This window comes from Rhincodon typus, chromosome 31 (assembly GCF_021869965.1).
Source record: "Rhincodon typus isolate 14 chromosome 31, sRhiTyp1.1, whole genome shotgun sequence".
NCBI lineage: Eukaryota > Metazoa > Chordata > Chondrichthyes > Orectolobiformes > Rhincodontidae > Rhincodon > Rhincodon typus.
In genome coordinates, this window is record NC_063362.1 from 23,953,322 (window position 1) to 23,957,998 (window position 4,677).

Here is a 4,677-nt window from a genome sequence, read left to right on the forward strand (position 1 = left end):
TTAGGTAAGTTTAATTTTGTCTTGAAAGCCATTACTAAGTCTGACATTCCCTGGTACATTCCAGATACAAACTACCTGCTGTGTAAAAAGATATCTCTCATGTCACTGTTGCTTCTTTTACTGACTACTTTATACCTGTGTCCTGTCATTCTCCATCCTTTCACAAGTGGAATAATTTTTCCCTATCTCCCCAGTCCACATTACTCTTGATTTTGAATACTTCATTGATTGAAGAGTGCTTTGAGCTGACATAGCTTTGTGAAAGGTCCCAAACCAAGTCTTTCATTCACAGTCAGTTTATCTCTTTTCTGCAGAGGTGAGTCATCCACCTTTTTCCCCTTTGCGCTCTACAAATCCCCTCCCAACTCTCTCCAGGTTCTGCCTGCATACAGAGGTATGTAGTAACTTATTACCCTGTCTCTGACATTGCCTCTGTGAATCTATTCAATAGGCACATAAGCTACCACTGAACTTCAAGTTGTACTACATTGTTGGTCAGAGTGAGTTTTCCGTAGTTGAGCATGTGTGCATAATTTTGACAACTCTGCACTGAAATCAGCCTTCAGGCGACACTTCTGCTCGTGGTTTATGCAGTGTACAGTCAATAGGGAAATCATGACCAAGCCATATTCCTGTAATAAGTCCCTTAGACATATTGGGTCTGAATAGCACCTTCATAAAGGAGGTTATCTCAGACTACAACAGGACCTTGATCAGATGGGCCAATGGGCCAAGGAGCGGCAGATAGAGTTTAATTTAGATAAATGTGAGGTGCTCCAGTTTGGAAAGGTAAATCAGGGCAGGGCTTATACAGGTAGTTCTCCTATAACACGATAGTTGTGTTCTTGTGTGACCTCACGCTATAGAAAATCGTGCTGTAGAAAATCGCCATAGAAAATTGCGTTAGAGGGAAATCACTATAGAAAATCACTGTACTTGTACAGCAGAAAGTTTGGATTCTCCAAACAGCATCCACTATTCATCACTCACATTGCAGCCAATACACATTAATAAAGTTCGTGTTCTAGCAGAAATACCTGCACACTCAATGGTAAGGTCCTGGGGAGAGTTGCTGAACAAAGAGACCTTGGGGTGCAGATTCATAGCTCCTTGAAAGTGGAGTCTCAGGCATACAGGATAGTGAAGAAGGTGTTTAGTCACTGGCCTTTATCGGTCAGTGCATTGAGTATAGGAGTTGGGATGTCATGTTGCGGCTGTACAGGACATTGGTTAGGCCACTTTTGGAATATTGTGTGCAATTCTGGTCTCCCTGCTATAGGAAGGTTGTTGTGAAACTAGAAAGGGTTCAGAAAATATTTACAAGGATGTTCCCCGGGTTGGAAAGTTTGAACTATAGCGACAAGCTGAATAGGCTGGGGTTATTTTCCTTGGTGTATCGGAGGCTGAGGTGTAACCTCATAGAGGTTAGGTGAATAGCCAAGGTCTTTTCCCCAGTGTAGAGGAGTCCAAAAAACTAGAGGTCATAGGTTTAAGGTGAGGGGAAAGATTTAAAAGGGACCTAAGGGGCAGCTTTTTCACATAGAGGGTGGTGCGTGTATGGAATGAACTGTCAGTGGAAGTGGTGGAGGCAGGTACAATTACAACATTTAAAAGGCATCTGGATGGGTGTATGAATAGGAAGGGTTTAAAGGGATATGGGTCAAATGCTGGCAAATGGGGCTAGATTAATTTAGGATAGCTGGTCAGCATGGACGAGTTGGACCAAAGTGTCTGTTTTTGTACTGTACATTTCTATAACTCTATTTCATTATTCCTTTAGCACACTCTGCACAAAGCCCCAGACATATCAGTTTGTGCTGGCCCCACTCTGTCTGGTCGAAGCCATATTACTTACGATCTCACAGTGATTATTTAGCTCCTTAATACCCATACCTATCTCAGATAATGGGATTTACAACACAGGCAGAAACTGGGATCATTGTAGCTCATTAAAAAGTCCCACTGCGTAGTGGAAGCAGACCATCTGACTGGTAATGTATCAGTCCACAAATAGACTCTTCAATAATCAATGTTTTCTATTAAACAATTGATCCACAAAAAAACTAGAAGTCATCAAACAATGACATCTGTAGTGATTGCAACGGGGTCAGTCAGGTGGACCTCATAGAACATGGGTTCCATGATTGGAGCTATTAATCTGGTCCAATTAGGGAGCCCTGGCTGACTCCTGGCTGAACAGGAGTGTCAGAGGTTCTGTTCACTCTGAGAGCTGTCTCTATGTCAAGGACTCTCCACATTTTCATAGAGTCCCTACAGTGTAGAAACAGGCCATTTGACTCAACAAGTCCACACTGACCTGCCAAAGACCAACCCACCCACCCCATATTTTCCATGGCTAACATGCCTAACCTACACATCCGTGGACATTATGGGCAATTTAGCATGGCCAATCCACCTAACTTGCACGTATTTGTACTGTGGGAAGAAACCAACGCAGACACAAGGAGAATGTGCAAACTCCACACGATAGCCACCCAAGAGTGGAATTGAACCCAGGTCTCTGGCATTGTGCAGAAGCAGTGCTAACCACCATGCCATCCACATGTAAACGTGTAAATAAAGGGTGACTTGGTGATGGGATACCGACCTCTGTGGAGTTAATTCAACATCGACTCACATTATAATTCACATCGCTTTAAGCAGCAATCAAACAGCTTTTCCTTTATTGGCTCTCTTTGGCATTGACTACAAGGTGTATGTGTAGAATATCACTCAGCATAATTGTAATCTTTGTGCCCATTTTTCATCTGGGAGGCTGAACAGGGAATATCAGGCATCGCAACAGTATGAAATCCTGAGAAGAAAAGCGATTTTAAAAGAATCTTGTTATGAATATACAGAGAGACACACTCTTGTGGTTCCCAGTGCTTGAATCCCCGCAGTGATAATAGTATTGCTAATAATCTCTGTGATCCATTCTGCTCTGTGCAACAGTATTGCTTAAGCACCTCTTCTTTGCACATATGAAAAAGCCAGATGTGGAGTTGAGCTTCCAGTAGGGAGTCCATGCTGGAAATTTGATCTGTGCAGTTCATTACTTGCCAACTATGTACATTATCAGCTTTAAAATTGTGTCAACGTGCATTCCGATTCCTGATGTATTCTCCCTGCAGCAAGGTTTAGTCGGGAAGTTCAGGAAATTACTGGGAGGCGTAATCACAGCTCTTGTAATCTTCCCCACCGCCCACTACACAATGGCTGTTTCTAAGTTTGTTCCTTTTCTGTCGACTCAAAAATTGTGAATGTCACTCCTTGTAGGCAGGAGGTGTGGGCATTAAGGAGGTCAAGTGGAGGGAAGTCAAGTAAACAGAGTCCTATCAGTTTAAAGGAGTGACTAGAGTCTGTGACCATGGATAGTGAGAACTTGGTCAAATGTGGGCTGATCGAAAAGAGTCAGCATGGCTTTTCTAAAGATAAGTGAGCTAACTGAAACTTTGATGTGGTGACCATTAGCGTAGACAAAGAAATATGTATGAATCACACACTCACAATCACACTCACCCTCACCCTCCCTAAGACACACACACATAGACTCCCAACACCCCCCACCACACACACACACACACATGCTCACATATTCACACTCACACTCACACACACACACATTCACACTCACACACACACGAATGCACGTACACTCATGCACGCACTCACAATCACACACTATAACACACACAGACACACACACAATCATGCACTCTCTCACACACACTCTCTCATACACACACACACTCACGCACACGCACTCACACACTCTCTCATGCGCGCACACACACACACACACACACACACTGGCACACACACACACACACACTCTCTCACACACACACACACACACACTGGCACACACACACACACACACTCTCTCACACACACACTGGCACACACACACACACACACTCTCTCACACACACACAAAACACACAAATATTCTCTCTCTCACACATACATTCCCAGAAATCATTCAGCATGTGGTCCCACAAAGGTGATTACACACGAAATTTACAGTAGCCTTGGACTGGAAATTGTTTGAGAGTTAGGAGTGGGGATAGTGGACTGATACAGAAACTGGAGGGTTGTGTTGCACACAGGCATCCCAAATCCATCCCAAGTGCCAACCTACCTTCGCACCCCTCCACCCAGGACACCTGCCCCAGGACTCAACACTTTCTCCTGCCACCAGACATGGCACACCATCTCTCTGCAACCCCCATCCACCAATTCCCATTCCCTTCTCCTACAGCCCAACATTCCTACATTCGCCCTAAACTCCTTGAGCACAACACTCATCCCTTCTCCCCAAAACCTGAAAGTCCCCTACCTCTGCCAGCAGACACATCAACTCCCACCCGCATGACAACCCTTTCCTCCATTGCTATCTCACTGCCAGGCCTGATACCCCTTCTCACACCATCCTACCTTAATCTTTTACCACTTTTCCTAGTCGGCTTGTACCCTGGCATCTAATTCATCTGGCACTCTACATACTTGGCACCCTAACCCACATACTTATCTTGTATGTTTACCGTTTAATAAGAGTGATTGAAGTGACTATCCTTGCTGCTGGACTTTTAAAATATCAATCACAGAGTAAAGCTCCAAGTGCCCTGAAAAAGTGGGCATGGTTTGACTTCCTGTAATAATCCTACCCTACAA

The 4,677-nt window shown here is 44.2% G+C and overlaps 1 protein-coding gene across 6 annotated transcripts in view; it reads right to left on the reverse strand.

Annotated features, from left to right (window-relative positions):
• Nucleotides 1–2,655: 2,655 nt before the first annotated feature.
• The window catches only part of aadacl4 (arylacetamide deacetylase-like 4), a 31,050-nt gene continuing 29,028 nt past the window's right edge, over nucleotides 2,656–4,677 (reverse strand). For all 6 annotated transcript variants that reach the window (XM_048614998.1, XM_048614995.1, XM_048614994.1 and 3 more), the window contains one exon: nucleotides 2,656–4,677. This exon is cut by the window's right edge and continues 979 nt beyond it. The gene's annotated coding sequence lies outside the window, so the exon portion shown is untranslated.